Below are 12638 nucleotides of genomic sequence, written 5' to 3' on the forward strand. Positions count from 1 at the left end.
TGACTTTATTGATGTAGGCTCTAGCTATTCTCATCTTCTGAAACCTTAGATGATACAAGGCCAGTAGCCTCATTTCATCAATACTATCCGAGGGCAAGCTTAATTGGAGTCTTAGGAAGTAAAGTTATTTTGATAGGCGACTCTAATATACGAGATCGATAGGTGTTGGCAGGTATCCTTTTCTTTGAATCAAATTGGCTATGCATTCTAAGAGAAATATGTTTCTAAGCAAACTTCACTAGTTTTTGAATTCTATAAAGTAAAGTAAAGTATCCTATGGTAGCTGTTCCAGTGCATAAAGATTCCAGTAGTGTAGTTCTCTCGGGATTCATTCAACTGCTTAGAAAAGAAAGCTAGCTGCAGATCTGGAAGACCGAATATTCTCTATGAGACTATCAATCCATCTGAACTAAAGGAAAGCGCATACCCTTCACCGGAGAGTTGGAGTTGTTTCTGTACTAATTGCTTGCATCAAAGCCTTCGTAGTTGCTCACCCTTATAGACAAGCTATTTCTTGCTCTAGTAGTAGCTTGGCTACTTTCACTTATTAACGTTGTTTGGCCAGGGATTAATACGAACACGTCTCTCTCCTCCTTTCATTTCTACTTGGTGTGGGAGATTCTAGAGACTAAAGATATAGGGAACTCTAACATATATCCCAAGACATGTATCCATTGCTCCATTGGCATGAATAAAGTTAACCATTTATGCAGATAGGACCTCCTTTCAGGATGAATCCACCATTATTTCAGGTCTGACTGCCAATAATAGAACTCTTCCGTGATGGTCTAAAGCCTTTTTGCCTTTACGGACGACTATCCGTCTTCAACCATCATTACTGTGCTGATAAGGGTAAATCACCTGATTCAAATAGTGCCTCCCTAAGATTTATGATGCTCCTAGACTGAAAGGCAAGTAAGCGATCTATGCCTCTTCGATCTCTTCCCTTGCTCTCCCATTAAGTAAGTTAAGGACCGAGCCAAAGATAAGCCTCAGCCTAGTATACTAAAACCCCCTAGAACGAAAAAGAATTACCCTATATTAAACTTTAGTACTAACCTTAAAAAGTATTCAACCTTAAAAAGAACACAGGAGCCCTAACGACCGTGGACCGAAGCCAATCATTCCTCTACAAAGGGGGGCAGGGGTCCTTTTTTACATTAGACATAAACCAATCTTTCCAATATTAACAGCTATGGTTTCTCTTTTTAAGCTTCTTTGGATGGGAAACTTAGCTTTGATCTTTGATTTCTCTGCTCAATGATTTATATGGATTTCTATCGCTCATTCTTTATTGGAAAATTGCTTTTCATTTTATATTAGGGGTCTTGCTTGCTTGCTCTAGCCTCAAGGCCCAGAGAAGGTCCTTTCGTCATAAAGAGAAGAGTTCCTAATTTACAGTTTACAGTGATTTGCTACTAAAGTATAAGAGACAGCTATACAACAAACAAGATGTAAGCGTCAAAATATACAGAGATAGAGACTTCATCAAAGAAAGAGGAAAAAGCTGTTTAACCAGTTTATTTCTACTGTACATATATATATATATATATATATATATATATATATATATATATATATATATATATATATATATATATATATATATATATGTATGTGTATGTATATATATGTATGTATATGTATACATATATATATATATATATGTATATATGTATATGTATATATATATATATATATATATATATATATATATATATATATATTCATACATGTATATATATATATGTATATATGTATATATATATATATATACATACATATATATATGTATACATATATATATACATATATACATACATATATATACATACATATTATGTATATTTACATGCATACATTTATATATACATACATACATACATACATACATATATATATATATATATACATATATATATATGTATATACATATTTATATATATACATACATACATACATATATATATTGCAAGGACGAAAACAGATGGTGAATGTGGCTAAGATTGTCATCACCTATGTCTAGCCCGAGGAAAATGGGAGATAATGATAGTGGGAATTAAAGAGAAAAATGATTGGAGAAAAATAAGTAATTATATATGACTAGATTCCTTCATAAGTAGGCATGCTCATGGCATCCCGTATGGTGCACAAACAACAAATTACATATGACTTCCAGCGAAGTGCCAGCGAGTGCCAGCGAGTGCCACAGGCAAGAATAAGAAACACAAAATGTCTTCTTCTAAGAGAGAGCAGGCGGAAGAGATTACATTAATTACACTTGGCCTTTAACCTGTCATTGTGAGACGAGACTACATGCAGTAAGATTTTTCCGTCCGACCAAACCAATTGGAAAAACTCCCCATGTTTTCGCCAATGTCGCAGATTTGCTGTGCCGAGTATGGGAGGACAGCTAGCGATCCACATATCCACCTACAGCAAGGAAACAAGAAATTAATTAAGAAGCGGTAGAAGCCACATTTGTAGTAGGAAGCCACATTTGTAGTAGGACAAGGGACGAAACTGTGCCACATTAATTCTTATAGAGCTTTTATAAGGGCGACTATTTATGCAAGCAACAGTATCACTTTATCATCTTGATTAGCCTTTTTAAGGCTCATGTTTTAATTATTTGCAACCATGAATGATTGCGCGAGTCGCACAGATAACTCAGCAGAACCAAGGATCAAAGACGATAAAGAGTACACGGGCATGCTGACCGCTGAGTACAACCTTCTCAAGTTTATCCGCCCATAAACACAACATTATTGCGTTTAACTAACACCTTTTAATCCCCTAATCCCAGGGTTTGGTTTAGTTTGTTTGTCCGAGAAATGAAGCCAACATTACAAAGATCAATACCAAATTAGCTAGGCAATCATAGCTAAAGGAGCCTCAAAAAGTAGATGGCGAGGGAACTGTCTTGTATCCGAAACGAAAACCGAATCCTATGTTCCGAGATGCACACTGGCTATTACTCCATTGCAACGCACGTAATAGAACATTTATAGATAAATAATAATGTGGAAACAAGGCTGAGGCAAATATCGAGACTGCAGGGCTGATCTTGGAGTTGGAATACACAATTTGAGTTATGGCCTTTGGAACTTGAAGCAGAATTATAGAAACAACAGAGTAATTCTACCCCATTTAACAATCTCTTAGCGTAAGACTAAATCATGAAAAGAAAGCCTCGCTGCTATTAACATCAAAATGCTGGCACTGCATAACAAACAGACGAACTGCAGTGATGAAAAGCTTGGTTATGAATACACACACTATGAAAAAGTCTCATATAATAACAGGCAAAATAGGTGCTTACACTGATTACTAGCATGCAATTCTCAGATGATGCCACGAGAAATATTTTAGTAGGAAAAACATACCAACTTCCCTAGTCTATTAGAGAATCCCTAATTCTTGCTGTATAAACCAATTTCAACTCAAATTATGTAGTATGAAATGAGCAATTTGATAAACCTTTTTTTATGGAAAAAAGAGAAAATTACAAAGTATGCATGTGGTTTTATTTACAAGAGAACTATTTGATTTTTACCTCCAATTGTATAACCTTTTATCTTGCCATATCCAACTGTAGTATAACTAAATTGTAACAAGGTTTTCTACAACCACTTTACATATAAATAAAAAAAAAAATATATATATATAATAAATTTCCAAATCTATCAAAGATCACACAAGCAATATCAGTTTAATTCTTCTGAGCATTTTCTGTTATCAAAGTGTGCCAATATAATTGCACAAACAACAAACAGTAGTAAACACATTTCAAGCGTAAGATAATTCAACCAAGTCCACTTCCTACACAATCTTCTCCAAAATCTTATCCTAATTTTAGAAGTTAAAAATTCAGTTTCAAGAAACCTAGAGAGCTTATCATAATGTCAGACATTTGCATTGTCACCATCTTAGCTATCCTAACCTTTTTGAGATCCCATCTCCACTTAGCCACCTTTATTGGCAGCAACTTGCAGCGAGAAACAAATAGGTGACTCAAAGCAGCTCCCACAAGTAACTAAAATCCCAGAGTGCAGACTCCAAACAGATTCCTGAAGGCTTTAATCTACTTCCAGTCCTTTGACCTGAATTTAGGCTCCATCTCCACAATCATAGATGACTAAAAATCACAATCAAATTAGACAATGCTTGCCATTACTCCACTCATCTAACTCCGAGGAAATAAATATCACCTCTATATAAACGCAGCTGCACTATGTATACAACAACAAGCATAATATACACCACGAAAAAATTATATGCTCCAAACTCACATAACTAATTATGCCAGTATCTATATTTTGATTGATATAGGTCACTTCCAGAACTAATATAAAACTATTAGAATATTTCCAGAACTAATTTTGCTAATAAAACTCACATAAAACATTTTGATTTATATAGGTCATTTCCAGAACTAATTTTGCTCATAAAATTATTAGAATACATCCAGAACTTATATAAAAGCTCGGACTGCCAAATGGGCAAACTAGTAAGCATTCCTCAAGACAGCATGATGGTTCAACCATCCTAAATAGAAATTTTGTGCAACATATTGCAATTATAGATGATTCTGATAGTCAATCATATAAAAATTCAGCAAATTTCTCAGCTCTTAACAATGTAGAAAAATGTGAAGACAGCATTCAAGTTAAAACTCCTCTAAATTTACTTTAGCGCTGCAGCAGTTGACAACCTCGATTGCAATCATGAACTCTTGGCATCATATACCCTCAACTAGCCTGAATGGATGTTCTAATCAATGACCTTCAACTTGTCTAAGACTCCGGTTCTAAGCAAACCAAGTCTTACCGGCTTTTGTAGATGATTGTAATTCTAGGCTGAAATGCATAGATAATTTAGGAAAATTTAGAAGTCTTAGCTACCAAAAATTATCATGGCCTCTAGCATTGAACTCTATTCCTATATTATATGTTTATTTGTTTATTTGTGCCCAATACATCTAGTGCCAGGCATCATAATCTTAAAAAAATTACAACAATATAGTTATCCCAACTTGTACATAAGATTTGCATGTCTAATAGATATCAAACCCCATCAGACAATGGGACCACGCATTTAGAATGAATGATTTTGGACCTTAAAACAAACAAATGCAAATTCAACATCTTTCCCAAAGTACAAGATAACTAGAAAACAATAATTGAAAAGGGAAATGATTTTCGCCAAACTTTATCAGCAACCATGAGACTGATTAAAGATGAGAAAACATATGTTAGCTAGGTCAAAAAATGAAATAAATACTGTGACGGAACAGTTTCAATTAGATGGATATAACAGAGAGATCTACAAAAATAAACCAGATGGATATAAAAAGAGGTGCAGAAAAATAGGGAGAGCTAAAAAATCAGAGCTTGTCGCTTAATTGTTTTAGCAAATAATTAATATATACCCTAAGACTGGTTACTATGGATCATCCAGCAACTCAATGTGTCCCTAAACATTGTAGCTTAGCCAAGCATGGGTTGGAAAAAGAATCTTACAGTGATTTAAAAAGTGCTAGGCGCCAAAAGGCGCCAAGGTCCAAAAACGCTCGAGGCGCTAGGCGCTCGCCCGAGCGAAGCGAGACGCTAAAATATTAAAATATATAATATAATTAATAAATATAATTATTTAACAATATTAAAATTAAAATAATATATTATTAATCTAATAAATACAAATACATTACTGTTACTGTTAGCAGTATACAGTATACTGTTAACAATATACTTTCGAAAGAGGAGAAGGAAGAGGAGTGTAAGGGAAGACCGAGGGTGCAGCGACAACGGTAAAAGTGAGCAGCAACAGCGAGAGCGTGAGCGGCGACAGTCGCAACGGCAGGGACAGCAGGAGCGGGAGCGGGAGAGGCGAGCGACGACAGCGGCAGCAGCAGCGGGAGCGGGAGCGGCGAGCGGCCACAGCGGCAGCGAGTAGCGGCAACGGGAGCGGCGAGCGACGACAGCGGTAGCGGCAGCAGCAACGAGCAGCGGCAGCGTGAACGGCGAGCAGGGTTAGGGTTGGGCAGCGGCAACTGATATTGGTGCTTTAGTTGGTTCGATTGATCCAACTAAAGCACCGGAGACCGAACCAGACCTAAAACGCTAGTTCGGTCGCCTGGTTTAACCCAGGCACTCGCCCGAAGCGCCCGGCGCCTGGGCTCGGGCGAGTGCCCAGGCGACGCTTGGAAGTGAAGTGAGGCACTCGGGCCTCGCCTCACCTCGCCCGAGCGCCTAGGCGAGTGCCTGAGCGCCTATTGAAATCACTGCTTAATCTTAAAATCAGGTTGAATTTGGATCAAAATCATGGACAATTCCATATAGACCATATTCTAACATGCTTTTCTCTATAGTAGCCCAACACTATCTCACGCATCCAAAATAATTCTATCCCTTGCAAACTACCAATACCAAACAAAACAAAAACAACTTGGCCAAACTCTACAAAGGTTATACAAGACCAACGCCATCCTGCTAGTCTCTATCACATCATGGCTTGCTTTGAACAACATAAGTTAGTTTACTGCACTAAGGTGACAACAGAATCTCCTTGGCAAGTGACTACTGGTGTTAGTAATAGTTTGTAATTTTGGAACTGCATTTTCGTATATTATAATATGAAAGACTGTCAAGAATTGGATAACATGAACAGACTTTCTTACCATGCTATGTCACATCAGCATTACAATGACATCAGAAGTTTGACCTAAAGCCTAGCAAGCAACTTTAGATAGCTTGAGGATGCAATTAATGGGCTGCTTGATTAACTCGAGTGTAGCAGTGATGGTTGTTTTTGCAAGCTAATTTCACATACATGATTCAGTCAAATGATAGCCACACCTGACACGAATCCATATTTACCGAACAAGTCTGAAGACACTTTTATGAAGCTGTTTCCTCTAAAACAATAGAAAAGAAAGATTGAATGGAAAAAATGAAAAGAAAAATGCAATACATACTCAAGCCAACCTCGCCACAAATTGGCTTGCCGGTCCTAAGCAGCAGGAATCTCAGTGGAAGACAATAAAATAACCCTAATGATTGTAAGAAATGAAGCATGTCAAAAAAAGCAGAGTGATTTGTTGGGTGATGTTTGAGTTTACTATGTGAAAAGCTACCAGTATCAGGTTCATTTCAAACATCAGTGGTCCTCTTGGAAAGTTACTTGTCCTGTTTAACTCAAGAATGCTATTAAGAAGTTTAGCCAATGACCAGTGCATGCATGACTGCATAGTCGGATAAGACCAAGTAACAAACATTAATTCATGCCAGACTAAGGTCAGGGCTTGGAAGTCAATCCAAGCGAGTACACACCGAAACAAGGATAAGTTAAAAACTTTCTGTTCACTGAAAAAAATGTGAGTCAAGGTACTTTCGATCTACATTTGTATGTAAACTTAAGTTAAACAATAAGAACAGCTTTCGCTGTAAGAGCGCAGACACAACTTAACATAATCAATAAATCATCATTACCACTCTTGAAATTCTGGCTGCATAAGGGGGCATACTGCACTAAGTCCATCAAAATTTAACTCAGCATTCAAATCAGGCATCATAAGATTTGTCAGACCAACCTGGTCATATCATTTTTATCATACAGAGCAGATCTTATGTAATTTTTATTGTTATGTGGATAGCTAACTTTTGAAATCCTTTGTGGAGTTTCTAATGTTCCTTTTTGCTCTAGCTTCATTTTCATCAGACCTAAATAATGACAATTGTCAATGGAAAATTTGCTATGTCCCAATTATCAAAAGTGGATGAAGGGTTGGGCTATTATACAACGTTGATGTGCTTCATATTAGCAACTTGAACATAAACCTTTCAAGTTCATTTAAAGTTCTTTACATTATTAACTCAATACCCGACAAATTAATGTTATAGTATACCTAGTATAATGCATAGATGAGTAGCCTCATGGATAGCATTAAGGTTTGCAATACACATGTGTAATGCTTGGTATGGATGGTATGTACTGGTCCGATAGGATATTGATATGTGGACCGCCCTCTACCAGGTGGTACCGGTCACTTGACCTCGTATTGAGCGATACGAGGTCTGTATAGGATGGTAATGGTCGAAATATGACTGTTACCGACCTGTACCGGTCGATACGTTCGGATTTCGACCATTACCGATCAAGGGCTGAGACAACATCGAGTCAAAACGTGGTGGAAGGAGCCGAACAACATTGAGTTAGACTACTCTAGAGAGACACCCAACAGTCACAATCGTTTGCCCAACGTATAAAGGCAAAGGCAAAGGGGAAGGCAGTAGCATCAGCTAGACCGTTGGAAAAAATCGAGTCAAAGCGATGAGATACCTTCGCAATCGCATTTAAAAACCAGCTCGGTCCAAAGACATGGCAACGACGAGATACACGTATCACTCAAGATTCAGATATCTGAGGCTGGTGCATAAACTGAAGAGTAGTATTTTACACATATCACTCAAGATTCAGATCATGAAGCTCGACGAGATACCGATTAAGTTTATGCACGGAAGGGGAAGGGGAAGCCAATGATTGATTTTAAGCAGATGCAACAGATCCTACATGACATAGACACAGAGCGAAGCCCGTCATATTCACAACCATCGTATTATAAAAAATCTTACGGCCAATAGCAGTATGGTGATAGTCATACTTCTCTGAGCAATAGTATAATAATCGATCTTATGATACAAAGCAGCAGATCAGTAACGAAAGTAAAAGTTCTGACATTCTCTATGCTCCACACCAATACATGCTATATTAGTCCTTTCCTCAGGAGTCGCCTTGGATACATGTGGTTCACAACGATCAGACTACAACCATCACTACATGACATACGGTGTATCAATACACTATGTTGTGAGATCAATTTCAAGATTGGGTCCAACAAACATATCATATTGATATACAGGTATATAAAATCGAGAACCCCGATTCACCACCTGTAGTGTCCTATCATTCTTTTTGGTAGTAGAACCTGGTATATCAATCGATTGATTATTTAATTCATTAGAATCAGCGATTTCAATAGGTGCACGGGCTTGGCGAGGCGAGGCCCGAGCACCTCGCTTCATGTCCATGCGGCGCGCTTCAAAGAGGCGCGCCGCCTAGGCGCTCGCCCAAGCCCAGGCGCCAGGCGCTTCGGGCGAGCGCCCAGGTTAAACAAAGCGACCGAACTAACGTTTTACATCTGGTTCGGTCTTCGTTTTACATCTGGTTCAATCGAACCAATTAAAGCATCGATACCAACCTCCCAACATCCCTTTCGTGACTTCCCCAACCCTAACCCTGCTCATGATTCTGTCATCGACATTTCTTCTCTACTACCATTGCCTCTCTCCACTACTGTTGCCTCTTTCCGTTGTCACTACTCTCCGTTGCCACCGCCACCATCGCTGCTTGCCGCTGCCACTATCGTTGCTCGCCACTCCCGCTGCTCTCAGTCAACAGCCTCAGTCTTACTCTTACTCACTCTTCTCACATCGACTCGATAGTATACTGTTAACACTATATTAAAAGTATATTGTTAACTATATACTAGTAACAATATTTTTATTTATTTAAAATTATTGTTATTGTTTTGAATTTGAGACTTTTTGTTAATGTGACATTGTGATTTTGTACTTTAGATTTTCTCAATTTAATATCATATTTTTATTTAAATAATTATATTTATTAATTATATTATATATTTTTATATTTTTGCCTTGCTTCGCTCGAACGAGCGCCTCGGGCATTTTTGGACCTTGACGTCTTTTGGCACCTAGCACTTTTTAAATCACTAATTGTAATATTAAAGTTTAAGTTGTATAAGAAATAATACAACAATTCAAATAATTTCTTTGTAGATAATTCAATATTAACGGAAGGACGATCTAGAACATACCACAAAGCTACTCCTCAAAGCCTGAAAAAGATATATAACACTATTCTTTTCTAATTTACATTATTTTTATTGAAATTATACTAAATGTATATTTATTTCTAACTTAAAAACCCTAATATGACTTTTTTTCTATTTTTCAAGTATTTTTGAAGTTTTTTTATTATTGTACACCCTGATGTATCGTCGGTATGCCTCGGTATATACTATACCAAGCAATACATCGGTACAAACCGAAATTGTAATTCTTAGATAGCACAAATGGTACGTTATAGTGTAAAAGCCAGAATTTATCTCATGTACCTTGTAACTCGGGTTTAGACATTTTAAACATGGTTTGCCAATATCAAGTGAAAAGTTTCATGATTAAATCCTACAATAAAAAGTATATAAAAGACAAGATAAAAGCTAAGACCAAAATCAGTAAGTGCTCACTTGTACCATGGTACAATTACCCTAGAGTTCTTATTATAAGACCAAAATCACTAATAGCCTAGATGTGATTCTACTAGAGTTCTTATGATGTAACTACAAGCATTGAGTTGATGACCGTATCGATCAGCAGGTCTACAGTATTGTGTGCCTCTTTTTTGAAGTTGTTTTGTGAACTTGGCTAGTAAGTTGGCAGTTGGCACCATGCAGAAACGGATTCTGATATGTTGACATACAGTCATGAGGCTGAAATTACGCTAAGATTCAATAAAGCCTTCTCAATTTTAATTTACAGAGACATACTACTAGGATAACTGGAAAACACGCTTGTTTGAGTATTCAAACAAAACCACAAATTGCAAGAGAGTTTAACAGGAAGATAATAGGCAGAGGGAAACGTATAATTGCAGTCCTCAAGTCCTTTGAGATGGCTTTTAGAGGGCACATGAAGAAAGCTGAATGAAAAATCCCATTTTCAGTTTGTAGTATTCAAACAAAACCACAAATTGCAAGAGAAGTTAACAGGAAGATAATAGGTAGAGGGAAACATATAATTCCAGCCCTCAAATCCTTTGAGATGGCTTTTAGAGGGCACATGAAGAAAGCTGAACGAAGAACCCCGTTTGTCCATAAAGTTAGAAATAAAAAGGGCACATGAAGAAAGCTGAATGAAAAACCCCATTTGTTCACAAAGTTAGCAATAACTGTATCTTACACATCAATCAAAATACAAGTTACCAAGAAGCTCTCAAGACATCAACATCTCTCTTCATTCCAAGCTAATTATGTAAAACACGAAAACAATCAACAAAAATATTCTTTCCAAGAACAAATAATACATCAGAAGATATAAGATAACAAGCACTTAAACTACCATCAAATTGGAGAAATCAAGAAGTTCAACATGCTTTTTTTTTCTTCCTCAAATCATCTTTCCTACTGTCACTTAGGATAATCTAAGACTGAAACACCCTTTATTATGTATTCGTAATGACTGCCCACTGAGTTACTAATAAGTATAACTCACATGCAAATATTCGACAAAGATTAATTTTAATAGTGTACAAGTTTAAGCAGGCTCACAGTCTAAAATATATACCTAAATTCATTTTCACTCCTAAGTTCATACTACATCAAACACTTTCTGCATATTGGCAGTATTACTATAAATGGTATAAATAATATTATACCTCAACATTTAGACGATGGGCAACCACCAAGAATTTTTCAGAATCTATTATCACCACTAAATTCATGCATTCAAAAAATTACCAGTACAACACATATAGATACATAAACATAAAATAAGCATCAATTCATATCAAATTCGATAAAATTAAATGCAAGGGAATATAAAGCCTAGAAAAAAAATTGTCACATAGAGGGAATATAAAGCCTAGAAAAATCTGAAATATAGAGATAACAATAAAGATCATATGGATCAATACCAGCCAGACAGAGGAGAGAGTTAAAAGGGGAAGACGAAGAGGAGGTGGAGGTACAGATGGCAGAGGTGGAGGCAATTTGTACCAAAGGAGGAAGCAACAATGACACAAAGAGATGACAACAGCAGCATGAGTAGGCCGCAGAATATGAAGAAAGGTGTGCGGAGATGAATAAAAAGGCGGCAGCAATGCCAAAAGCCAGATGCAAAGGTGATGACAGCAATGTGAGGAGATGGCAGCAAGGGTGGCAATGGGGGAGAGAGAAGAGAAGTGATGGTTAGGAGCTATTGAAAGTGTTAAAATCCGAATCCCATATCTAAGAAGTTAAAACAATTAAAAATTCCAAATTCTAGTACTGGTTCTCTTAGCCAGTGGTGCTCTCTGTAAGGCAACCTTACTAAACGGGACACTCAGACTCAGTATCGGTCAACACTGGACCAGTAAATAATGGTCAATACTGACCAATATAATGATGTTCAAAGCCTCTCTATACTGTATATGTATGCAAGTACATAATAAACATGCAATGATCAAACAAAAATCCAAAGGCTAGTAAAGCAGGAGTCATTTTGTTTTTTTTCTTTTTGTTCCCTTATTCATTATTTGGGTGTTTCTTCAAGAAAAGATAAACCTCAACATGTGTTTTCTTTTGGCAATTGTAGCAAGTTATCATGTGGCAGCATCATATGCATTTTTAAATTATCTATCAAGATTGTCCAAGGGTAATAAAAAAGAAGATGAACTACAGAGGCTGGATGAGAAAATATCGATTAAAGATACTCTTCCATGAAGAAAAACCCAATCAAAGATCTTATCAATAAGAAAAATTATCACCAAAAACAAAATGGAAGTGACAATTCTTCAGAAAT

General features: G+C 36.8%; 1 protein-coding gene across 2 annotated transcripts in view; it reads right to left on the reverse strand.

Moving 5' to 3' along the window:
- Window positions 1-2075: 2075 nt before the first annotated feature.
- Window positions 2076-12638, reverse strand: part of LOC135599123 (flowering time control protein FPA-like) — a 32434-nt gene continuing 21871 nt past the window's right edge. Inside the window, exon 6 of one of the 2 annotated variants that reach the window (XM_065093877.1) lies at window positions 2076-2433. The gene's annotated coding sequence lies outside the window, so the exon portion shown is untranslated. Of the gene's footprint in view, window positions 2434-4003; window positions 4139-12638 lie in introns of those variants that run through there. The other variant, XM_065093878.1, reaches the window with a different exon arrangement.

This window comes from Musa acuminata, chromosome BXJ2-1, assembly GCF_036884655.1.
Source record: "Musa acuminata AAA Group cultivar baxijiao chromosome BXJ2-1, Cavendish_Baxijiao_AAA, whole genome shotgun sequence".
NCBI lineage: Eukaryota > Viridiplantae > Streptophyta > Magnoliopsida > Zingiberales > Musaceae > Musa > Musa acuminata.